The following is a 26,893-nucleotide window of genomic DNA, read 5'->3' as shown; positions in this document are numbered from 1 at the left end:
TTTAACCTTGCCCTGAACAAAATAGCAATAGCAACTTAGATTTATATCTATATCTTCTGTCAACCCCGAAGCTGCTCTGGCTGTGGGAGTTTTCCTTTTCTGTAGTTCTATTAGGGGTTCTTTTACTTTGCTTTGGGCTTGAGGAAGCTTGGAGCTGAGGTGGGTGGTGATGGGGGGTGTTTATAACTAAAACAAACTAGTTGTGAAGTTTCTGAAAGATGCCCTAATTAATTCATGAGCCGTGAGCCAAACTTCAAAAGAAATAAAGTCATTTATTAGGAGCGCCATTTCAGCAATATTCGGATGCAGTTAGAACTAATCCCACGTAGATTTACGTTCCCCTATGACCCTGTCTCTCCCCTCCTCCCTGGCCATCACATTCTCCAATTAACCACTTTGGCTGGCTGTGAAACCCAACACTCTCCTGCTGATGGCGGTAAGAAGCATCTGTGGAATGTAGTTTCAGTTAGGGAAATCAATCAGCTCCATTAGTTCTCCCTCCCTCCTGCTCATGTCAACTTGAAAGCTTTGCAAGTTGATACTAGTTCATTCCCAGGTCAAGGACATTCCAACTGCTGGCTGGCTGGAAGTAGAGGAAGGAGTTGCCAGGTAACCAGCCAGCGCCTGGATTGGATAATGTGATTTATTGTTTTGGGAGAAAGTGAAACGTTCACTTTTATCGAGGTGGAAAGCCTGGAAAAGCTCAGAGTTGGCTTTCCACCAGTTGATGCCAAGATGATGTCTCCAAAATAAAAAAAAAAAACTTCTTTGAGAATCTGCCTCGGAGTTCTGTTTTAAAATGGGGTCATTTCTTGGAACCCTGACAACTTCATAGTGGTTTACAGCCCTCTCTAAGCGGTTTATAGAGTCAGCCCATTGCTCCAAACAATCTGGGTCCTCATTTTACCAACCTCAGAAGGATGGAAGGCTGAGTCAACCTTGAGCCATTGAGAATGGAACTGCTGGCAGTAAGCAGAATTAGCCTGCAATACTGCATTCTAACCACTGCACTACTATGGCCTCTAAAATTAAAACATATATGAAACACAAGCAAAGTGCAGTCAATTAGCTACACACTGGGCTGTTTTCACTAATACATACCAATCAGTTTCAAAAAAATTTACTACCAGTTCTGTGGGTGTTGTTTGGTGGGCGTGGCATGGCTTGGTGGGCGTGGCAGGGGAAAGATACTGTAAAATCTCCATTCCGTCCCCAATCCAGGGGAAGGTTACTGCAAAATCCCCATTTCCTCCCGATCAGCTGGGACTTGGGAGGCAGAGAATAGATGGGGGCGGAGCCAGTCAGAATTTTTACTACCGGTTCTCCGAACTACTCAAAATGTCCGCTACCGGTTCTCCAGAACTGGTCAGAACCTGCTGAAACCCACCTCTGATACCAATGTACTTGGAAAAAGTTCCTGATGCAAAAATTCCTTTCATGTGGCTTATCTTCGATTATTTTAGATAAATCTTAGAACGTAGAACAATAGAGTTGGAAGGGACTTCGGAGATCTTCTAGTCCAACCCACTGTTCAAGCAGGGGACCTTATATGATTTCAAACAAATGATTGTCCAGTCTCTTCTTGAAAGCCTCCAGTGATGGAGCACTCACAACTTTTGAAGGCAAGTTGTTCCACTAATCGATTGTTCTCACTGTCAGGAAATTTTTCCTTCGTTCTAGGTTGATTCTCCCCTTTGTGAGTTTCCAGCCCTCATTTCTCATCTTGCCTTTTCGTACTTTGGAAAATAGTTTGACCTTCTCATCTTTTTAGGAGCCCCTCAATTTATTGGAACAGTGCTATCTAGTTGGTCTCGGGTTAAAAATCAGATTTGCCCAACCATCACTCGAAATTGAGTTGCTGTATAATTTAAACCAGCTGTGCAATTTTTGTAGGTTTTCAAAAACGATTTGTCACAAAAGTTACGGCACCCTATATTTACTCCTTGACCTATTCAAGAAACCTTTGAACTTTCACTAGAACTTGCTGAAATACTCTTCTTGAAGACAATAAAAAGGTAGATATTTCAAAGTCACTGTGCCTCATTGTTTTTGCCCTTGTGGCGCACCAAAGGAAGAATCCATAACACTTCTTATATTGCAGGTTTATACAATATCACATCAATATTTCGTATAGTTTTTTCCTCTTTCCTGGACAATCAGACAGTTTCTGTGTTGATTTTCGGGTTGCTGATAAAGCCTTTTTGTACAACCTATATCACTGCCAAGTTTTGTTATCTAGTGCTAAGACTTTGGCAGGGAATCAATCCATAGGAAGATTTAAGATCGTAGATGTATTGCTGCATACATACAAAGAGCTTAGCTGTTTTATGTCTTTTAATTTCTTTTGCCTTTTTCTGTTTTGTTTGCTGACTAAAAGCCATAATAAATAAAATTGATTGATTAGACATTCCATGTAATAAATAAAATCGATTGATTAGGTATTCATGCAATAAATAAAATTGATTGGTTAGCCATTCCATGTAATAAATAAAATTGATTAGCTACTCCGTACAATAAATAAAATTGATTGATTAGTCATTCCATGTAATAAATAAAATTGATTGATTAGGTATTCATGCAATAAATAAAATTGGTTAGCCATTCCATGTAATAAATAAAATTGATTGATTAGCTACTCTGTGCAATAAATAAAATTGATTGATTAGTCATTCCATTTAATAAATAAAATTGATTGATTAGCCATTCCATGCAATAAATAAAATTGATTGATTAGCCATTCCATGTAATAAATAAAATTGATTCATTGGTTACTCCGTGCAATAAATAAAATTGATTGATTAGTTACTTGGTGCAATAAATAAAATTGATTGATTAGCCATTCCATGTAATAAATAAAATTGATCGATTAGGTATTCATGCAATAAATAAAATTGATTGACTGTTTCATTTAATAAAATTGATTGATTAGTTATACCATGTAAGTTCCTAATTGATACCTTGATTACTTTCATGGCCACCGCGTAAAAAGTCCTTTTATCTCTGTATGCAATTGTTTAAATATGCAGAAATCGTCACTCAAAAAGTATGCAACATTTATCACAATCTGATAACATTGATCTTACTTGCTGGGGCCGGGAGGGAGAGTGAGTCTTTAAAGCACCTTCATAATCCCAACGTAAGAATCTTGCTAAATATAGTTCAGTAAAAGCTGAATAAAATTCCCATCAGGACAGGATCTTCGTCTTCCTTTCCTTCCAGTTACGGTAATTCCCTCGACGTACAAATGTTCCACCTCAAATCATAGCAATTAAGGATGGGAAAGAACCACCAGCCAGTAAGGCTGTATATCTTTGGCATTTTGCAATGGTCCCTGGGGAAAATTCAGCCCAACAGTATAAATATTTCAAGCTGCAAGACTTTTCGGTTCTCTGGGTGATATTAAAGGCAGCTTTCCTGCTACAAAGCTATTACCGCTCGTATTTCAGGGAGATTCTTCCCATTAAGTCCAACAGCTCCTCCTGTAACTTTTTAAAATAATGCATGTTGATTAGTAGCATCAACTTGCCATTGGTAGGAGGTACATCCTGAACAGGACCTTCTCTGAGTTAACAATTGACTTTCAACCTTGGGGTCAATGAGCGATGAGGTGGTTTCTCTGGTTAGGAAGTGCCCTTTCCTTTCCTTTCCTTTCCTTTCCTTTCCTTTCCTTTCCTTTCCTTTCCTTTCCTTTCCTTTCCTTTCCTTTCCTCCCCTTCCTTCCACCCACCTCCTTTCCTTCCTTCCTTCCTCCCACCTCCTTTCCTTTCCTTTCCTTTCCTTTCCTTTCCTTTCCTTTCCTTTCCTTTCCTTTCCCTCCCGTCCCCTCCCCTCCTTTCTCCTTTCCTTTCCTTCCCTTCCCTTTCCTTCCCTTCCCTTCCCTTCCCTTCCCTTCCCTTTCCTTTCCTTTCCTTTCCTTTCCTTTCCTTTCCTCCCCTTCCTTCCACCCACCTCCTTTCCTTCCTTCCTTCCTCCCACCTCCTTTCCTTTCCTTTCCTTTCCTTTCCTTTCCTTTCCTTTCCTTTCCTTTCCTTTCCTTTCCTTTCCCTCCCCTCCTTTCTCCTTTCCTTTCCTTCCCTTCCCTTCCCTTCCCTTTCCTTCCCTTCCCTTCCCTTCCCTTCCCTTCCCTTCCCTTCCTTTTCCTTCCCTTCCCTTCCTTTTCCTTTCCTTTCCTTTTAACAAAACCAGTCCTGTTTCTTAAAGAAATCATGTCATTTAAGCAGTGGTGAAATCCAAATTTTTTTACTACCGGTTCTGTGGGCGTGGCTTGGTGGGTGTGGTGTGGCTTGGTGGGTGTCGCAAGGGAAGGATATTGCAAAATCTCCATTCCCACCCCACTCCAGGGGAAGGATACTGCAAAATCCCCATTCCCTCCCCACTCCTGGGAGAAGGATATCGCAAAATCTCCATTCCCACCCCACTCTGGGGCCAGCCAGAGGTGGTATGTGCCGGTTCTCTGAACTACTCAAAATTTCCGCTACCGGTTCTCCAGAACCTGTCAGAACCTGCTGCATTTCAACCCTGCATTTAAGCCAGTTTGGGTTTTTTGGGGTTTTTTTAGTAGAATTGTGCATTTTGTTGCAGCTGGAGTCGAAATGGGATGTGTTACTTACTTACTTGCCCAAACTGGGGGAAAGTCCATGAGAAGAGAGGACAGCAGGTGAACAAGAGAAGAGGTGCAACATCCAGAACACAATAACAGAGGTCTCTAATATTAGAGGTCTCCTAATCCAACCCTCTGCTCAGGCAGGAAACCATTTCAGACAAATGGTTGGTTGTCCAATCTCTTCTTAAAAATTTCCAGTGTTGGAGCATTCACAACATCTGAAGGGAAGTCGTTCCACTGCTTTGACTTTCAGGAAATTTTCTCCTTAGTTCTAGGTTGGGTCGCTCCTTGATTAGTTTCCATCCTTTGCTTCTTTACTTTACTTTACTTTATTCAAATTTCTATACCGCCCTTCTCCTTTCGGACTCAGGGCGGTGAACAGCCAAGATAAAAAACATCTATACAAAACATCACAGTTAAAAAATAAAGTTAAAATAATTTATAAATTTGGCCCATAATTTAAAACTTGTCAATTTAAAATCAATATTAAAATTTTAAAACTAACCCTAAAATCAAGACAGACCAGCTAACTGGAAAAAATAAGTTTTTAGGGCCCGACGAAAAATCCGAAGGTCGGAGATCACTCGTATCTCTGGGGGTAGATTGTTCCATAGGGTAGGTGCCACCACAGAGAAGGCTCTCCTCCTGGGGGTCGTCAGCCGGCATTGTCTGGCCGACGGCACCCTGAGGAGGCCCTCTCTGTGGGAGCGAACCGGCCGGTGGGAGGCTATTGGTGGCAGAAGGCGGTCCCGTAAGTACCCTGGCCCTAAACCATGGAGCGCTTTAAAGGTGATCACCAACACCTTGAAGCGCACCCGGAAGTCCACCGGAAGCCAATGCAGCTCACGCAGGAGAGGAGTCACATGGGAGCGCCCCGTCGCTCCCATAATCCCCCGCGCAGCCGCATTCTGCACCAGTTGGAGCCTCCGGGTGTACCCCAAGGGGAGCCCCATGTAGAGAGCGTTACAATAGTCCAGACGAGAAGTGACGAGTGCTTGAGTGACCGTGCGTAGGGAGTCCCGGTCCAGAAAGGGGCGCAACTGGCGTATCAGGCGAACCTGACAAAAAGCCCCCCTGGCCACGGCTGTCATATGCCCTTCTAAAGACAGCCGCGCATCCAGGAGGACACCCAAGTTGCGGGCCCTCTCCGTGGGGGCCAATGATTCGCCCCCAATAACCAGCGATGGCGTCAGCTGGCTATACCGGGACGCCGGCAGCCACAGCCACTCGGTCTTGGAAGGGTTGAGTCGAAGCCTGTTTCTCCCCATCCAGACCCGCACGGCCTCCAGGCACTGGGACATCACTTCCAAGGCATCATTGGGATGGTCTGGGGTGGAAATGTACAGCTGAGTATCATCAGCGTACTGATGGAACTCCACCCCAAAACCACGGATGATCTCACCCAGCGGCTTCACATAAATGTTGAACAGGAGGGGCGAGAGGACCGACCCTTGCGGCACCCCACAAACAAGGCGCCTTGGGGTCGACCGCTGCCCCCCTGTCAACACGGATTGCGACCGGTCGGAGAGATAGGAGGAGAACCACCGCAAAACGGTGCCCCCCACTCCCAGTCCCTCCAGCCGGCGCAACATGATACCATGGTCGATGGTATCAAAAGCCGCTGAGAGGTCTAATAGGACCAGGATAGAGGAAGAACCCCTATCCCGGGCTCTCCAGAGATCATCCACCAACGCGACCAATGCCGTTTCCGTGCTGTACCCAGGTCTGAAGCCGGACTGGAGCGGATCCAGATAGACAGCTTCATCCAGGTACTGGGGAAGCTGTCGCGCCACCACACTCTCAACAACCTTCGCAATAAAGCGAAGGTTGGAGACTGGACGATAGTTAGCCAAAACAGCCGGGTCCAGGGATGGCTTCTTGAGGAGAGGCCTCACCACCGCCTCTTTCAAGGCGGCCGGCAGGACACCCTCGCTCAAAGAAGCGTTAATAATCCCCTGGAGCCAGCCTCGTGTAACCTCCCGGGAAGCCAGCACCAACCAGGAGGGACACGGGTCCAATAAACATGTGGTTGCGTTCAGCCGCCCCAAGATCCTGTCCACGTCCTCGGGAGCCACAGGATCGAACTCCTCCCAGATAACACTCTCAAGGCCTGCCTCAGTCATCTCGTCTGAACTAACCCAGTCGGCGGCCAAGTCTTCCCGCATCTGAGTTATTTTATCATCCAGATACTGTACAAAATCCTCAGCTCGGCCCTGCAAGGGGTCCTCCCGCGCTCCCAGATGGAGGAGGGAGCGGGTCACCCTAAACAGGGAAGCTGGGCGGTTATCTGATGACGCAATAAGAGCGGCAAAATAGCTAGATTTCGCCGCTTTTATCGCCACTAGGTAGGTCTTAATATGAGACCTTACCAGTGTCAAGTCAGACTCGGAACGACTGGCCCTCCAACCGCTCTCTAGGCGTCTTTTCCGGCGCTTCATCACCCTCAGCTCCTCGGAAAACCAAGGAGCTAAATGAGTTCGGAGCCGGGTCAGAGGCCGCAAAGGCACGACCCGGTCCAAAGCCCCGGCAGCCGCCCTATCCCAGGCGGCCACCAGGTCGTCAGCCGAGTCATGAGCTAGAGTCTCAGGAAATGGCCCAAGCTCCATCTGGAACCTATCAGGGTCCATCAGGCGCCTGGGGCGGAACCACCTGGTCGGTTCCGCCTCCCTGCGACGGGGTACGGCGGTCAGAAAGTCAAGTCGAAGGAGCGAGTGGTCAGACCATGACAAGGGTTCAATAACTACATCCCCTATATCAAGGCCACTCAACCACTGACCAGAGATAAAAACTAAGTCCAGAGTGTGTCCCCCCATATGAGTAGGGCCGTGAATTACTTGGGTCAGGTCCATGGCCGTCATGGAAGCCATGAACTCCCGAGCTACCTCAGATGTCTCACCGATGGATGGCAGGTTGAAATCCCCCATGACCACAAGTCTGGGGGTATCAGCCGCCACCTCGGCTATAACATTGAGGAGTTCGGGCAGGGTCGCTGCCACGTGGCAGGGAGCCAGGTACGTGATCAACAGACCCATCTGCACCCCACGACCCCACTTCACAAAAAGGGACTCACATCCGGCTATCTGAGGTACAGTGGTCTCCCTCGGATCAAGACCTTCTTTTAAAATGACCGCCACCCCCCCGCCCCTGCCCTGAGCTCTCGGCTGATGAAATGCATGGAAGCCTGATGGGCACATCTCCACGAGGGGAACTCCCCCCTCATGGCCCAACCAGGTCTCCGTGATACCTGCCAGGTCCGCTCCCCCCTCTTGAATAAGATCACAAATGAGGGGGGCTTTATTTACTACGGACCTGGCATTACATAACATCAGTCGGAGACTCGGGCGCTGAGACTCTAAGCAGCCTGGGGAACGGGAAGAGCTAAGGGGACCGGGGCACGCAATCGCTCGGAGATAGCGAGCACGTGCCCCCACCACATGATATGGCCCCCTGCTCCCGCCATACCTGCCCCTCCCACTCAGCGTGCTAATAGAGAAGCCCTCACTAGAGGGCATTCTAACAGTCCCCTTTCCCCCTCCTCTTCTTGTTCTCTTCTTGTTCTGCCTTCATGAGCTTTGGAGAATAGGTTGACCCCCTCCTCTTCTTTCCAATGTGATAGAGAAAGGAAAATGCGTGTGTGTGTGAGAGAGAGAGAGAGGGGGAAGGAGGGAGAGAGAGAGAGAGAGAGAGTGACTGTGCACTTTTGGGTAAGTGTTGACTCCTGCCTGAACTGGTTCCTGCAGTTTTCTTGGCAAGATTTTTCAGAACTGGTTTGCCATTGTCTCTTCCCTGGATGAGACACCTAGGACTGGTCCAAAGTCACCTAGCAGACTTCATGTCTAAGGTGGAACTAGAACTCACAGTCACCCAATTTCTAGCCTGATGTTTAACCACCACTCCAAATTGGTGCCACTTATGCATGTAAACGAAGCAAGGAACATCCAAGAAGCTGGGTGCAGAGCCAATGTACAGTGAAATTATATTTTACTCCCGTTCTCTCTCTCTCTCTCTCTCTCTCTCACACACACACACACAGAGAGAGAGAGACAGAGAGAGACAGAGAGAGAGAGACAGAGAGAGACAGAGAGAGAGAGACGGAGAGAGGGAGAGACAGAGAGAGAGAGACACAGAGAGAGAGACAGAGAGAGACAGAGAGAGACAGAGAGAGAGAGAGAGAGACAGAGAGAGACAGACAGAGAGAGAAAGAGAGACAGAGAGAGAGAGACAGAGAGAGACAGAGAGAGACAGAGACACAGAGAGAGAGACGGAGAGAGGGAGAGACAGAGAGATAGAGAGAGAAAGAGAGAAAGAGAGAGAAAGAGAGAAACAGAGAGAGATTGTCCGTCTCATTATTTGGGTGTTGGATTTTGGTTTGTTTTGATTTGGGTAAGGTTTAGTGGAAGACTGCTGTCACAGTGGCAAATTTAGCTTCATCCCCCATTAACTTTTTCTCATTATTTGGATGTATTTCTTAATTTGATCTTCAAGGAAGACTGCTCCATCAGCCCATGTTTACTTGTATTTTAGAGCAATTACAGTACTGTCGACGGATTGATTTAAAAAATGTGCACCATGAAAATCTACACTTATAGTTACAAGAGAGAGAGGGAGGGGGAGAGAGAGGGAAAGAGGGAGAGAGGGAGAGAAAGAATAGGGAGGGAGGAATGGATGGGTGGATGGATAGGTGGTTGGAAAGAGATAAATATAGACATAGACATCATGATGATGATGATGATGATGATGATGATGATGATGATGATGATGATGATGATGTTATCCGTTCAGTCAAGTCCAACTTTTGGTGGTTCTATGGGCCAGGACCCAGGGGTGGGTTCCACTTACTTTTACTACCGGTTTGCAACGGGGCTGCGCGCGAGAGAGAGCGAATGTGCAGAAGCATTTTGATGACATTGGGGTCAGTGGGCGGAGCCTCCCGCCGGTTTACTACCGGTTCTATGGAACCGGTGCGAACCAGGGGCAACCCACCACTGGCCAGGACTCTCAACATCTTCCAATCTTGCACTGCTTCTTGGAGTTTTTTAATGCTCTGGCTAGTGTCAGCGTTGATGGTGAGACATCGACATCGACATACTCATAGAGATGGAGAGAGAGACGGATGGACAGAGACATAGGCTGATGGATATATAGACAGACAGACAGACAGATAGATGTTATGGCAGAGAGCCTACAAATCTTCCTAGATTCTTCTCAAAACAAAATACGTGAAGGAATGTCCTATCTTGGTGGGGTTAGGGTTCTTCAGCAGAGTACGGGTGGGGTGGGGGGGAAATCTTAAGATATATACATTTGAGAAAAACCCAGATTAAAGCAAGCTTGGCCTGCAGCAATCGGGTTAATGATCAGATGGAGACTTGCTGTGGAACTGGCCTGAAAAAAGAATTGTGATCTCAGCTCTAGAACTGAAGAGGACATTTGATTAAGACAGGAGTCTGCAATCTTAAACACTCAAAGAGCCGTTTGGATGCATTTTCCCACAGAAAAGGAAACACCGGGAGCCACAAAACCTGGGTGGGCATGGCCAACTCGATGTCACTCACTTCCACCAGTCACATGACTCCCGCTAGCCACGCCTACCCAGTCAGTTATTAGGACAGAGAACCGGTTGTTAAAAAACATCGGGAATCAAAAAACCCTTTTGCCATCTTTCTCTCTCTCTCCCTCCCTCCCTCTCTCCCCTCCTCTCCCCTCCTCTCCCCCTCTCTCTGTATCTCTCGGTCTCTGCCCTGGCCGCTTCTCCCATCCCCCACCGTCACCCTTACCATCTCAGGCCAGGCGAGGAGTGACTGGGAGGGGAGGGTGAGGGCCGGGGCCAGCCAGTGGTGGGACCACCTGACAGGGAGCCACAGCAGAGGGCCCAAAGAGCTGCATGCAGCTCCGGAGCCGCAGGTTGCTGACACCTGGATTAAGAGATGGAAACAGCAAGGTCCAAAGTCAACAGAGGGACAAAAGGAAGAAGAAAAGGGGAACAGCCACAGCTGAAACAAAGAACCAGACGAGTGATTCTCTGCTGTACTTAATGCATAGAAGAGGATATTTGTAGCTCAGAGTTGACCTGTGGGGTCCTTGGTGCTCTCTGAGCTTGGTGATTTTCTTGCAGAGCTTTTATTACCCAAACTAGGTCAACTTCAACTGATCCCATGATGATGTCACCTAGTAATGGGTAATACAAACATCTGCAAGAAAACACCAAGCTCAGAGAGCACCACAGTTAACCCCAAACAGCAGTTAAGAGACGGAGAGGATTTGGGGTGTAGGGATCACTTGAGAAGCCATAAAAGCAGGTTTGGTTTTATAGACAGAGATAATGCACTGAGAGATAATAAACTGTAAGAAAGAACAAAACTCCCACTGTGGAAGTGGGAATTCTACTGTCTGTTAGATTAATTATAGCGCATCAAAACAAGCATTTTGTAGTGCCCATAATGTGCAGACTGAACCCTCTCAATTTGGAATACATGAGGACGCTTCTGACGTTCAGAAGAAACTCCATGCAGGGGTGGGTTCCACTTACCTTTACTACCGATTCGCAGCGGGAAGCTTCTGCACATGCGCAGATCACCCATGACGACGTCGTGGCGGGTGGGTGGAGCCTCCCGCCGGTTTTACTACCGGTTCTATAGAACCGGACTGAACCGGGAGCAACCCACCACTGACTCCATGGTGATGGCTTCTACTCGGAGTAGATATTCACCAATATGAAGAACGATGAACATTTGCTTATTTATTTGATTGCGATTGTTGTTCGACATATAGCCCACTTTTCTGCTTAGGCAAGCACTCAAGAGAGGGAGCCGTTAATATGAAACTCCAAAGGCTGAAAACATTGAATTAATTCTACTGATTAACCACTGCCTGCAAGTCTACCAAAGGGATGACTTTTACGGATTTTCTACGTGCTGAGAAACTTAGAACTTAGAATAACTTTATTGTCACTTTAAATATATATGTATAATTCACATTTTATATATATATGTTTATTTTGACTGTTCACCGCCCTGAGTCCTTCGGGAGAAGGGCGGTATAAAAAATTAAATAAATAAATAAATAAATAAATAAATAAATAAATAAATAAATAAATAAATGTACACTAATCGGCATATGTTAAAATGAAATTTCAATGCATACAGCTCTCAAAGGGGCACCACCTCCAACATACACTACATAAACATGACAAAAATATAAATAAATAGATGATAGGTAGATAGGTAGATAGGTGGATAGGTAGATAGGTAGATAGATATAGTAGATAGATATAGTAGATAGATAGATATAGTAGATAGGTAGGTAGCAGGGGTGGGTTCTAAAAAATTTTACTACCGGTTCTGTGGCCGTGGCTTATTTTGTGGGCATGGCCAACTTTTTTTTTTTTTTAACTTTCAAAAGCATTTTTTCTACAACCTTAAGAGGTTGCAGGAAAAAAAATGCTTTCAGAAGCCTCTGACGATCAGGCAACTCAGCTGGGATCGCCAGAGGCTTTTAAAGGCATTTTTTTTTCCCTACAATCTCTTCGGCCGAGTTATGGAGCTGCAGATGACAGACTCAATAATTCCTCTGTACAACTGGATCAGCAGCTCCTTGGGCAGCCTGGGCTTCCTGAGTTGGCGCGTATTATTGCATAATATTGCATGCAAGGAAGTACTTATATACCCATTTCCCATGAAAGTCACTACAATATTTCCAAATTCCACTATTCCACGAAAGAATAGACAGGGAAAAAAATCCCAGTCTGTGCAAACTTCTCCAATCCAAGTCAGGAGGCAAAATGCAGAAATTATTTAAGAGCCCCGAACCATTGCAAAATTAAGCACATGATGAAAAAGGAAAAAGGACTGATTAAAAAGTAATGTACCCCAAAGAACTGCAGAACAAAACTGCCCATCACGAAAGGGTGAAGAGTACCAGGAATAATTTAACCTCTGCAAAAAAAAAAAAATGGAGCTCATATAGATCAAACCAAAACCAACCTATTTTATCATTACACTTCAACACTGGCCAACCAGATCCTCCATCTTTACTAAATAGTTCAGTTTTCAGAGTCCTCGACTTACAACAGTCAGGTTCACTTAACAACTGTGTTATTGATTTAATAACTGCAGTGATTCACTTAACAAATATGGCAAGCAAAGTGTCAGGGTTTCAATGGATGCCCTAATTAAATCATGAGCCTTGAGCCAAGCTTCAAAATAAATCCAGCTATTAATTAGGAGCACCATGTTGCCATGTGCCCAAATGAAGCCAACTCTGACTCCATGTACTTTATGGCCCTAATCATGACCCTGTTTCCCCCCTCCCACCAGGGTGTGTCATCAAACATATTCGCCAACGGAGCAATTTCATGGGTTGTAGCGATCACTCCCCTCTGGCCCGCTGTGGGTAACCCTGGGAGACAGCCTTGAGAAAGATATGTCTGGAATGTGCTCCTGTCTTTGGCTGCCATGTTGCTTCGTCGGTCTCCCATCCCCCTTGCCTATGGCAACTCGAGAACAGGCCAGGGATGCTTTGAGAGTTGACACAAAGTCGTAAGATGGGGAAAAACTCACTTAACAAATTTCTCACTTTAGGAACATAAATTTTGGGCTCAATTGTGGTCGTAAGTCGAGGACTGCCTGTATTTTTTTTTTTTAGAATACATTTTGATTATTTCGATCTGACTTGAACATCTGGATAAATAGAAACATAGGATGTGAATAAGTTCACCTTCTCCTTTATCTGATCCTGCCTAGGGAGCATCTCTGCCTCCATCTCTCAAGGTCATTCCCACATATCATTACAGCATGGCCTAGCTTGCTTGCCACCGTTACTAACATGGTTGTTAAGTGAATCCGGCTTCCCCATTGACTTCATTTGTCAGAAGGTTGCAAAAAGGGGATCACGTGATCTCAGGGACACTGCAACTGTCAGAAGTATGAGTCAGTTGCCAAGCCTCTGAATTTTGATCACATGATCATGGGATGCTGCAATGGTTGTAAGTGTGAAAAATGGTCATAAGTCACTTTTTTCAGTCCCGTTGTAACTTTGAATGGTCATTAAGTAAACTGTTGTAAATCGAGGACTATCTGTACTCAAGAACAGTACTCAAGCAACTAGTTCCACTTAGTTTCATCCTTACCTCAAATATTTATTTTCTTGGGGACAAGCTGTTATTTTTATTTATTTTGTTTATTTGTATCCCTCTTTTATTACGTTTACAAATATTGCAAGGCGGAAAACATATCCCACACACCTTCCTCTTCCTATTTTCCCCACAACAGCAATAACTTTGTGAGGTGGGTTGGACTGAGAGAGAGAGAGAGTGATTGGCCCAAAATCACACAGCTGACTTTTATGCTTAAGGCAGAACTAGAATTCTCCGTCTCCTGTTGATTAGCCCAAAGTCACCCAGCTGGCTTTCATGCCTAAAGTGGGACTAGAACTCCCAGTCTCCTGTTCAGTGGTGGGTTCCTTCCGGTTCGGTCTGGTTCGGCCGAGCCGGTAGCGGTGACGATATGACATCACCGAACCAGTTCTCCCTCCCCCCGCCCTCCAACCCCCCCCACTCACCCACATTATTCTTACCTTTTATTTGGTCCCACCCCCGATCTATTGCTGCCTCCTGAGTCCCAGATGATGACTAGAGGGAAAAAAAACTGTTTAAACTCTTGCCACGGGGCTTCAAAGGGCCGCCCTACAGCTGATCAGTGTTAAAAGCAAACAAATGAGTCGGGTCATAAGTGCGAGGACTGGTCGTAAGTGCGAGGACCTTCCAGAAATGACTCTGACCAGCTAGCCATGCCCACCTAGTCACATGACCTCCACGTCACACCCACAAAATAAGCCACGCCCACAGAACCGGTAGTAAAAAAATTTAGAACCCACCCCTGCTCCTGTTGATTAGTCCAAAGTCACCCAACCAGCTATCATGACTACGGCGGGACTTGAATTCATGGCCTCTTGCTTTCTAACCTGATGCCTTAACCACTGAACCAAAGTGGCTCTCATGGTGATCTTGCAAGGCCAAACAATCCTACTTCTTCAAGGTGGGGCTGTCAGGTGCGGACTGTCCATCCCAACTTGCCCCAAGGCACCTTTCTTGTTTGAGATTCAAACTGATGCCTATCCTACTCTCTAAATAAAAGAGTCAGTGTAGTTTTCGATGCTCTTGAGACGGGATTTGCTTTTCCACCATTACCTTCACACCTCTCTCACCGCCGGTCTTGGTGTTCGTTGCAGGGACATCGTTTTGTTCTCTGCGCTTATGCCTCTAAGCGTGAAGCAGCCGTGATTGCTGGACCTTAAGTGGTAGAGATAAAACTCGGTACATGCTTTGCATCCGATGAGTTGTGCTGAAATAATCAGGGCTGCCTGCTTCCATCGACTGTTGCAATTTTCTCAAATCAGGCCAGGCATGCCCAAACATTCAGCAAGGTTTGTTAAACACATTTCTAAAAGTCCCCGGCCAATTTAAAATTTCATGTTATGGTAGATCTGCAAGACGTTGATGGACAAGGCATCATCCAAAATTTATGCTCTTCGCAAAAGTTTGGCTTCTGTCTCAGAGGAGACGAGGATGCAGAGCGAATGTGAAACAACCTTCAGGAATACAGAAGCATTGGCTGGGCCTCGGTTCTGAAATATATATATATGTATACACACACACACACACACACATATATATGTTTTTCCTCTAGCCAGGTTTTTCCTACGTAACCAAGGTTTTTCTGCAGCCCTAGCTCAGTGGAATCACATCCACTCAATTCTGGGCTTTTTTCTTTCTGGCAGCCAGCAAGTTCCAGCTGCCAGGTGAGAGACTTATATAGATCTATTTCTAGCTCGTTAGCCTTCATCAGTAAGCCACACCCACATCTCATGTATCCTCCCTGAAAAGGTACTCTATATATATATATATATATATATATATATATATATATATATATATATATATATATATATATATATATATATATATATATGTATATATATATGTATGTATGTATGTATGTATGTATGTATGTATGTATGTATGTATATATGTATATATGTATATATGTATATATGTATATATGTATATATTTATATATATATGTAGGTCTTTGGTTATTCGGGTCTTCTCCCACATAAAATTGGAAGTGTCTTGGCGACGTTTCGACGAAGTCTCATTCGTCATCTTCAGGCTGGTGTTCTCGGCTTCGTGCTTCTAAACGTCGCCAAGACACTTCCAATTTTACGTGGGAGAAGACCCGAATAACCAAAGACCTACATACAAACACCCGCGAAAACCTGAGAAAACAAATATATAGAAGAAGAAAAACATAAATATAAATATAAATATAAATATAAATATAAATATAAATATATAACCTTTGTAGACCTGCCCGGAGTCTTGCGGTGTTAAAGGAGAAGCTAGACTAAGGGTGTCCAACTATGACAACTTTCACACCTGTGGACTTCAATTCTCAGAATTCCCCAGAATTCTGGGAGTTGAAGCCTACAAGTCTTAAAGTAAGACCACACTTAGAATACAGCATCCAGTTCTGGTCCCCATATTATTAAAAAAAAAAAAAAAAAGATGTAGAGCTTTTGGAAAGAGTGCAAAAACGAGCAAACAAAGATGACCAGGGAGCTGGATGCTAAAACTTATAAAGAACGGTTGCTGGAATTGGGTATGTCTGGTGTAAAAGTCTGTAGAGATACTCGGTCATCCAGGTTACGGTTGTCCCAAAGGTGCTTTTTTCAGGAGGCAACTGGACTTTCTTGGGTTTTTTTTTTCTTTTGAAGACGTTTCGCTTCTCATCCAAGAAGTTTCTTCAGCTCTGACAGGATATGTCTGGTCTGGTTGAAAAGACTAGGGGTGAAATGATAGCAGTTTTCCAAGATTTGGGGGAGGGAGAGAGGGGAGAGGGGATTAAATTAAATTAAATTAAATTAAATTAAATTAAATTAAATTAAATTAAATTAAATTAAATTAAATTAAATTAAATTAAATTAAATTAAATTAAATTAAATTAAATTAAATTAAATTAAATTAAATTAAATTAAATTAAATTAAATTAAATTAAATTAAATAATTAAATTAAATTAAATTAAATTAAATTAAATTAAATTAAATTAAATTAAATTATAAAATAAAGTGGAGTGGAGTGGAAGGGGAGGGGAGGGGAGTGGAAGGAGAGGGGAGGGGAGAGGGGAGAGGAGGGGAGGGGAGGGGAGAGGAGAGGAGAGGAGAGGAGAGAAGAGAAGAGAAGAGAAAGAAGAGAAGAGAAGAGAAGAGAAGAGAAGAGAAGAGAAGAGAAGAGAAGAGAAGAGAAGAGAAGAGAAGAGAAGAGAAGAGAAGAGAAGAGAAGAGAAGAGAAGAGAAGAGAAGAGCAAATGAAACTTGTTAAGTTAGAGAAGTGGGTTGGAATACTTTAAGCCAAATACAGTTTTGCCAGAATGACATATCATCTGTGGAAAGGAAGGGTGAGCCAAGAAAAAAAGAAGCCGCTTTAAGGATGAGGCAACCGGTCATGCTTCAAATCACATTTTGACTTTCTAAGCCGGATTTCTGCCCAGTCCAATTGCATTTGAGTAAGCTTATTTGATTTAGTGGCTGCTAAAACAAAACCCCAAAATTCAGATGCAACCACAAAATGAAGTTCTCCAATCACAGGAACCAGGCTTCCATTTCATTCTGTAATGGTCAGACTTCACCTCAAGCAGCATATCCAAGTCTGAGCTCCATGCTTTAGGATAGATTCAGACCAACGGCGTAATCCTTTGAAGTCTGCTACCGGTTCTGTGAGTCTGCTACCGAGCACGCGCTTTGCCTGAGTCGTGCCTGCGCAGCACTAAAAAAGTAACATTTTGAAGCCTTCCAAGTCTGCAAAGGTACGTAGAACAGCGAGGGGGGGGGAAATCCACTGTGCCACGCCATTAGATTAGCTAGAAGGCAGGAAATCCACCTATTCTAGCTAATATAAATCGCGCGTCGCAGCTGATCTTCACCCGAACTGGTAGCATTTTTTACTACCAGTTCGGGAGAACCGGCCCGAACCGGCAGCATTTCACCTCTGATTCAGACATACTAATAGAAGCAGAGTCTCTTTCCCACATGATGTTTCTATGAAGGTTCATCTCCAGGATTTCATGTATCTTGACCATAGTTTGAGTTTGACTTGGAATCTCCAGCAAAGTTGCTACCAAGCAACCAGACAACATCAAATCTAGAGGTTCTTCTAGAGCGGGTAGCCATAATGAATGTAATAATAATAATAACACTTAGACTTATATACTGCTTCACAGTACTTTACAGCCCTCTCTAAGTGGTTTACAGAGTCAGCATATTGCCCCCAACAATTTGGGGTCCTCATTTTACCCACTTTGGAAGGATGGAAGGATGAGTCAACCTTGAGCTGGTCAGGATCGAACTGATGGCAGTAGGCAGAGTTAGCCTGCAATACTGCATTCTAACCACTGCACCACCAGGAAGACAAATGAGAAAGGGAATAAGAGGGGAAGGAAGGAAGGAAGGAAGGAAGGAAGGAAGGAAGGAAGGAAGGAAGGAAGGAAGGAAGGAAGGAAGGAAGGAAGGAAGGAAGGAAGGAAGGATGGATAGCAATAGCACTTGGACTTATATACCACTTCATAGTGCTTCACAGCCCTCTCTAAGCAGTTTACCGACCTCAGAAGGATGGAAGGCTGCGTCAACCTTGAGCCTGGTGAGATTTGAACTGCCAAAGTTCAGGCAGCCAACAGGCAGCAGAAATAGCCTGCAGTACTGCACTCTAACCACTGCGCCACTGTGGCTCATAAAAACAGCAGCCTAGGAACATGATAAGCTTCATTCACTTTTGTGGTCAAGAAGAGGTTAGACAGATCTTTGAGATGCTTTCATTCGAACTCCTTCTTGACGACCCTTTCCCAATCTATGGACCTGCTATGTCACAGATACATGTCCATATCTTTCCTCCACTCCTCCAAAAAAGGTTGCCCTGCACCTTATCGCCCAAGATTAATGGTTAATTTGTCAAAAGGGAGAAATGATATGCTATGGTAGTTACGCTTAATCAACTTAATGTGCGTTAATTTCAATTCCAATTATATTGAACTAAAGAACAATTAATTCTCAAAATGAAATTTTAATGAGAGCAATGTTAACTCGGGCTGTAAAATTTTGCGGAACTTCTGGAGGATGACCTTGAAATCCAGTGGTTTAAGTTTGTTTTTACAAGTATTCCAGTGGTTAGTCCATGATTACACATCTCAGAATACAATAATAATAGAATTGGGAGGGACCTTGGAGGTCTTCTAGTCCAACCCCCTGCTCAAGCAAGACCCTATACCAGTGATGGCTAACCTTTTTGCCATCGTGTGCTAGGAAGGGGGGGCGGGAGAGGTTCGCGAGCGTGCACGTGCCCACAACCATAATTCTATGCACCCCACCCTGTGCATGCATGCATGACCCCCTCCTCCCCGCCCCCCGCTCCTGTCACACAATGGCCCGGTAGGCCCGTTTTTCTTTCTCACCTGGCTCCAGATCCTCTCTATGCATCTGGGGAGGGCAAAAACAGCCTTCCCCATCCCCTTGGAGGCCCGAAATGGCTCGTTTTCCCAAATTCTGGTTGGACAGGAAGTGACATTTTTGTTGTCCCCAGCCTCCAGAGACTCCTAGTGAGGCTGAGCTGGCGTGCCAGGTGACATGGCTCCATGTGCCACCTGTGGCACGCATGCCATAGGTTCTCCATCACAACCCTATACAATTTCAGACAAATGGCTGTCCAGTTTCTTCTTAAACACCTCCAGTGATGGCGCACCCACAACTTCTGGAGGCAAGTTGTTCCACTGATGAATTGTTCCCACTGTCAGGAAATTTCTCCTTAGTTCTAAGTTGCTTCTCTCCTTGTTTAGTTTCCACCCATTGCTTCTTGTCCTGCCTTCAGGTGCTTTGGAGAATAGCTTGACTCCCTCTTTTTTGGGGCGAATGACGAAATCAGTTAAAACACTATAAAAAAGAGATAAATATAAATATCTCCTTTTTATTGTGTTTTAACTGATTTCATCACTGGCTCTGACCTTATCCGGTGCCTGATCTTGCCTCCAGATTGTGCCCCTCCTTCCATTTTGTTTCAACTCTCCCATGAAATCAGCCTTGGTGGCCTATTTCGTTTGAAACTTTCCTCTTCCTAGAAAATACTAATTTAATCGGCTGGCAGTGATGATGTCACCTAAAACCTCTGAAAGAAACCAACCAAGCTCAGGGAGCATCAAGGACCTCACGGTTCAACTTTGAGCTACAAATATTCTCTTCTATTGATACTCATTTTCATTCTCCGTGCATTTTCATTTCTGCCTATCATACAAAATAGGCTATTGGAAGAAAGTGGACATGGTGGATCCATTGTATTAAAATTACTCCTGCTGGGGATTTTCCTCTATTTGATTAAGATATGCAATGCTGCAGATAAATATTAGAAGTTATTGATGAGTGAAACTCCTTTGCCAATGACCTTCCTTCCTTCCTTCCTTCCTCCCTCCCTCCCTCTCTTCCTTTCCTTTTTTTTCCTCCCTCCCTCCCTCCCTTCCATCTTTCCTTCCTTCCTTTCCTTCTGTTCCTTCCACCCTCCCTCCCTTCTTTTCTTCCTTCCTTCCTTTCCTTTCCTTTCTTTCCTTCCTCCCTTCTTTCCTTCCTTCCTTCCTCCCTCCCTCCCTCCCTCCTTTCCTTTCCTTTCCTTTCCTTTCCTCCCGCCCTCCCTCCCTTCCTTCCTTCCTTCCTTCCTCCCTCCCTCCCTTCCTTTTTTTATAAGTAACTCATGGTGGTAGATATACATTACACACAATATTCCTTCTTCCTATTTTCCCCACAACAACACTGTGAGGTGAATTGGGCTGAGAGATAGGTACTGGCCCAAAGTCACCCAGCTGGCTTTCATGGCTAAGGCAGAACTAGAACTCACCATCACCTGGCGTTTGATCCAAAGTCACCCAGCCGGCTACCATGCCTAAGGTACAACTAGAACTCACTGTCTCCTAGTGATTGGCCCAAAGCCACCCAGCTGGCTTTCATGGCTAAGGCAGAACTAGAACTCACCATCTCCTGGCGTTTGGTCCAAAGTCACCCAGCCAGCTACCATGCCTAAGGTACAACTAGAGCTCACGGTCTCCTAGTGATTGGCCCAAAGCCACCCAGCTGGCTTTCATGGCTAAGGCAGAACTAGAACTCACCATCTCCTGGCGTTTGGTCCAAAGTCACCCAGCCAGCTACCATGCCTAAGGTACAACTAGAACTCACTGTCTCCTAGTGATTGGCCCAAAGCCACCCAGCTGGCTTTCATGGCTAAGGCAGAACTAGAACTCACCATCTCCTGGCGTTTGGTCCAAAGTCACCCAGCCAGCTACCATGCCTAAGGTACAACTAGAGCTCACAGTCTCCTAGTGATTGGCCCAAAGCCACCCAGCTGGCTTTCATGGCTAAGGCAGAACTAGAACTCACCATCTCCTGGCGTTTGATCCAAAGTCACCCAGCCGGCTACCATGCCTAAGGTACAACTAGAGCTCACTGTCTCCTAGTGATTGGCCCAAAGTCACTCAGCCTGCTTTCATGGCAGGAGCAGAACTCATGGTCTTCTGATTTTTAGCCTGTGTCAACTTGCAAAGCTTTCAAGTTCCTTCATCACTGGCTGTCATTTGACAGTAGAATGAAATATTTAACTCCCTGGCCTCTCTGTCCTTTGTGTCTCTATGGTCTATAATTTAAGGACCATCCATTTTCACAGCCCATTCCAAAAACTGTAAGTCAAATAAATAAATAGCAAGCAAAGTCGTGTCTTTTTTTTTTTTTCTTTTCCCTGTGGCTGGTTTAAACTTTTTTTTCTTCTTTTCAGTTCCCTGGACATTTATCTAGTTTTGTGATCAGTTGTAGGAGTTGATTGATATTAAACTTGCAGGAAGTAGCAGTTTCTCTAAGGATTCTTCAACGTTGCCCTGAAAAGTTTTACAGGCAGTGAATCCAGTGAGTGTCATTGGCAGGGGACGTGAGGAAGTAAATCAAATTATATTTTCATAGAAAAGGAGAAAATAGAGAAAGAAGGGAAGAAAGCTGGGAGAATGTCATTCAGCTGTGGAACGAGCCGTTTAATAACAAGCTTATATTTAGCTTTTTTTTTTTTTTTAGAGGTTGCTTAGCATAGAATCCTATTTTTGTCAGCAGATCTATCCACTGATTGAAGAACTTCAATAGATGTTGCTACCTCCGACAGCTTTATTTATTTAACATATTTCTAGGCTGCTGCGAACCAAAATCCCTTCGTTGCTTACATAGGAAAATCGCAAGTTAAAACAGCTAGGGTACAAAGATAAAAACAACAAAAATACAATATTCCAAAAATAAACGCCTACCAAAGTCAATAAAAAGAAGAGGAGCAGAGATGACTTATTACAGGGTTGCATAGCATTTCGTCAAATTGTTATGTGTGCACTGAAGGATTGCAAACTAGCAGCTTAAAAAAGGCTGCTTTCCGTGGGAACTAGATTCAAGAAATATTTTTTTTTCTTTTTATGACTGTTTAATGTCTTTATTTGGGGTGGAGTAAAGGATGGAGCTGAGCCTTTACTGGCCGGATTCTCTTCCTGATGCCTGCCCAGAGTTCACAGCAAATATCTCCTCTTTGTGCCCTGATTGTGAAACATCTGCCTGCTGCCTAGGATTGAACTCTTAACCTTGCAAGTGGGAGTTGAGTGCGCCTTCACCTCTAAGCCACCATGCCACGCAGGGCTCAAGAAAAAATGAAAGGATAAACATCTGTTGAATGTAATGTCAGGGATTCTGTTGTACAGATAATATTTGCTTAAAGATTGCCTGGTTTAGTGATTGAAGTTGCAACGGTGCTGAAAAAGTAGCTTTACAACTGAGGTCCTCAGATGTCGCAGTGATCAAGGTAATGTGATCAAGTTTCTGATGCTTCACAACTGGCAGATGTTTGCAACAGTCTCAGCATGGTGTAGGGTCTCCTGCTTGGGCCGGGGGTTGGACTAGAAGACCTTCAAGGTCCCTTCCAAGTCTGTTAATCTTAATATCCCGCAGTCTTACCATCACCATTAATGCACTTCACAAACAGTTTCTAACAAGCATAGTTAATGGAGAAGCCAGGAATAAAATTGTAAGTCACGGTCACCCGATGTCTCAGTTAATAACCACAGGTGATTCACTTAATGACTATAGGGAAAGAGAAGCTGTAAGTCACAGTTCTAGGCTGCATAAACAGAGGGATAGAATCAAGATCACGTGAAGTCTTAATACCACTTTATAATGCCTTGGTAAGGCCACACTTGGAATCCTGCATCCAGTTTTGGTCGCCACGATGTAAAAAAGATGTGGAGACTCTAGAAAGAGTGCAGAGAAGAGCAACAAAGAGGCTAAAACATACGAAGAACGGTTGAAGGAACTGGGTAGGTCTACTTTAATGAAAAGGAGGACTAGGGGAGACATGATAGCAATGTTCCAATATCTCAGGGGCTGCCACGAAGAAGAGGGAGTCAATCTATTCTCCAAAGCATCTGAAGGCAGGACAAGAAGCAATGGATGGAAACTAAACAAAAAGAGAAGCAACCTAGAACTAAGGAGAAATTTCCTGACAGTTAGAACAATTAATCAGTGGAACAACTTGCTTCCAGAAATTGTAAATGTTCCAACACTGGAAGTTTTTAAGAAGAGATTGGATAACTATTTGTCTGAAGTGGTGTAGGGTTTCCTGCCTAAGCAAGGGGTTTGGCTAGCAGACCTCTAAAGTCCCTTCCAACTCTGTTATTCTGTTAATTTGGGCTGAGACAGACTGACTTGTAAGTCAGTCAGTCACTTCTGTATGAGTTGAGTGCCCATATAAATTTATGAATGAATGAATGAATGAATGAATGAATGAATGAATGAATGAATGAATGACACACTCAACCAGACAACGTCTGGTCTAAAACCTTCACCATAATACCACACCAGCTATTTATGGACAAACGCTGCATTCTCGAAGAAGAACATCACAACATTTAGGAAACTGTGAAGATTAAACCATAACCATATTCTGGAATCTGTGTGGATTTAGAAAATGCAAATGCTATAGATAATTTGCAATGTGAACTGGAGGGGAAAAAAAAAAAAGTTCCACCAAGCTTAATCCTTAGTTCTTCCCTTTGATGGACAGGAAAAATAGCAACTTCCATTCAACATGATACGATAATCTGGGATACCTTCTCTTTTTGCCTGGCCTACCTACCGATGGCGCAGTGTGCTCTGAATTAGCACTCTGAGATTAAAAAAATAGCCATGCACCCCTGAATCGTTTTCCAGAGTAATTGCCTCATTTCGTTTCAATTAGTTTCACCCCTGACTTGTGGCTACAAAGGGAGTAAGAAATAATTCCCTCTGAATAGCTAGCAGAAAAGATAACAACGATGCCGTGTTTTGTTTTGTTTTTTTACGGCTCCGGGTTTCAACATCAGATTCGAGAGATAATTTGGGTAAGGCCATCGTCTTGGGGAAAAAGGAACGGCGGCACACTTAAAATGCAGCGTTCACCATGTTGGCGGGAGATTGTGGGGAATTCTTTCATTATTATCCTCATCACTGTTGATGCTCCACATTAAAGCAATTAAAGAAGAGAGAGCATATTATCGGAGCTCCAGGGAAGCTTCTGGTAGGTATTAAGAGCTGAATGAGAGCCAAGCTCTTGGGACAATAATAAATGCTTATCAGGATAAGGACGACCCTATTAGAAGTGGAATGCAAGTGACACGTTTTTTTGCTGTTCTGTAGAGCAGGGATTCCAACACTGGCAACTTAAAGTCCACAAGTCTTAAAGTTGCCAACGTTGGAGACCCCTGCTGTAGAGCATGTGAGGATTAAAGTGTGCAATAGCAAACTGGATTTTCTGGTTTTTCTGAAGAAGCTTCTTGGATGAGAAGCGAAACGTCTTCAAAGAAAAACCAGAAAGCCCAGCTGCCTCTTGAAAAAAACACCTTTCGGTCAACCGTGACTTGGATGACTGAGAATCTCCATAGACATTTTCCTTTCCTTTCCTTTCCTTTCCTTTCCTTTCCTTTCCTTTCCTTTCCTTTCCTTTCCTTTCCTTTCCTTTCCTTTCCTTTCCTTTCCTTTCCTTTCCTTCCCTTCCCTTCCCTTCCCTTCCCTTCCCTTCCTTTTCTTCCTTCTTTCCTTTCCTTTCCTCTCCCTTCCCCTTCCCCTTCCCTTCCCTTCCCTTCTTTCCCTGGACTTTAGAATAGAATAGAATAACAGAGTTGGAAGAGACCTTGGAGGTCTTCTAGTCCAACCCCCTGCTTAGGCAGGAAACCCTACACCACTTCAGAGAAATGGTTATCCAACCTCTTCTTAAAAACTTCCAGTGTTGGAGCATTCACAACTTCTGGAGGCAAGTTGTTCCACTGATTAATTGTTCTAACTGTCAGGAAATTTCTTCTTAGTTGTAAGTTTCTTCTCTCCTTGATTAGTTTCCACCCATTGCTTCTTGTCCTGCCCTCAGGTGCTTTGGAGAATAGTTTGACTCCCTCTTCTTTGTGGCAGCCCCTGAGATATCAAAACACTGCTATCATGTCTCCCTTAGTCCTTCTTTTCGTAAAACTAGATATATCCAATTCCAGCAACCGTTCTTCATGTGTTTTGGCTTTCTTGTTTTTCTTTGAAGATGTTTCACTTCTCATCCAAGAACTTCTTCAGCTCTGACTGGATGGTGGGGAATGGAAGGATTTATCCATCTAGTCAGAGCTGAAGAAGCTTCTTGGCTGAGAAGCGAAACGTCTTCCAAGAAAAAAACCCAGAAAGTCCAATTGCCTCTTGAAAAAGCACCTTTGGGATAACCGTGACCTGGATGACTGAGCATCTCCATGGACACTACTGTTGTGATGGAATTTAGCGCTGGCTTCCCTTACTTCTTGAGCGATCGCTTCAACCTAGATTGCATGCCTACGTAGGTAGTCCTTGACTTAGCACCGCAATGAAGCCCAAAATTTCAGTTGCTAAGCAAATTAAGGGAATGTTCTCCCATGTTACGACCTTTCTTCCCACGGCTGTTAAGTGAATCGCTGAGATTGTTAAATGAGTGACATGGTTGCTGAGTGAAACTGGCTTTCCCCATTGACTTTTCTCGTCAGAAGGTCACAACAGGTGATCACACAACCTCCTGGACACTGCAACCATCCTAAATCTGAGTCAGTTGCCAAGTGTTTGAATTTTGATCGTGGGGATGCTGCAATGGCTTAAAATCGGTCATAAGACACTTTTTTTCAGTGCCGTTGTAACTTCAAACGGTCACTAAAGGAACTGCTGTATGTTGAGGACCACTGTTCTGCCCCAGCTACGGACCCCAAAGAATGCAGCACACACAAAATCTATACAAAGCTTATTTTACTCAAATAACTCAGTCTTTTTCAAACAAAGGCTGTTAATAAACTTTCTTAACACCCAACAAGAATTCTAAGATAAGGTAATCACAGTCTTACTAGGGCTGGCAGAAAGCCCAGAAGCAATTTTGAAGAGAATCCAGACGCGAAGGAGAGTGAACTAAAGTTGTTCCCTACAGCTTGCTGCAATTGGTGTTCCTCCTTAAATAGGCTAAGGGAGTGGCCAATTAGACCCAAGCCTTACTCTCGAGGAGACCTCCTCCTGAGGAGCCACTCCTGCCTTTTGGCAGCTCTGCGCACCCGTGCATTGAGAAGAGGCTCCTCCTCTTCGTCCTCTTCACCCATGGAAGCTTCTGGAGGTTCTGAAGGCCCTGGCTGAATCCCCGCCTCTGGCACCACATCTTCTCCAGCCTCCTCACTGTCCGACTCAAGCGCCAGCTGCACAGGCTGCTGGCGCAGCACCACACCAGCCTCCTCGTTGTCGGAATCAGCTACAATCTGCACAGGCTGCCACAACAACCACCTGCATTTTGGTTTTACCTAGCTTGTGCTGTTTAAATCATGCATTTGTGAGCCTAAATCAATGTTCTTGGCAAAATTGTACCAAACAGTTTCCTCTGTCGTTCTTCTCCCCTAGTCCAAAATGGCCAGCGATGTCTGTCACTACATGGTTGCCAACTTTTGCATTGAAGTCACCCAAAATGTAAGCCGTGTCTTGTTTGGGCACTTGTTTCGGAATTTCTTGGACCAGGGCATAAAAGCACTCCATTACAAACTCTGTCACAGCAATCATCAGACTTGGATCATTGTGAGGTTGAAGGGCTTGGCATGAATTCTGATGGTCATTGACAACTAAGCAGTGCAAGATGGGGAGATATGGAGACACCTGGCCCATAGAATTGCCAAGCGTTGGAC

Source organism: Pantherophis guttatus, chromosome 8, assembly GCF_059756535.1.
Source record: "Pantherophis guttatus breed Tessera chromosome 8, ASM5975653v1, whole genome shotgun sequence".
Classification (NCBI taxonomy): Eukaryota; Metazoa; Chordata; class Lepidosauria; order Squamata; family Colubridae; genus Pantherophis; species Pantherophis guttatus.
The sequence above is the reverse complement of the archived record's forward strand: the minus strand, read 5'-3'. Positions refer to the sequence as shown.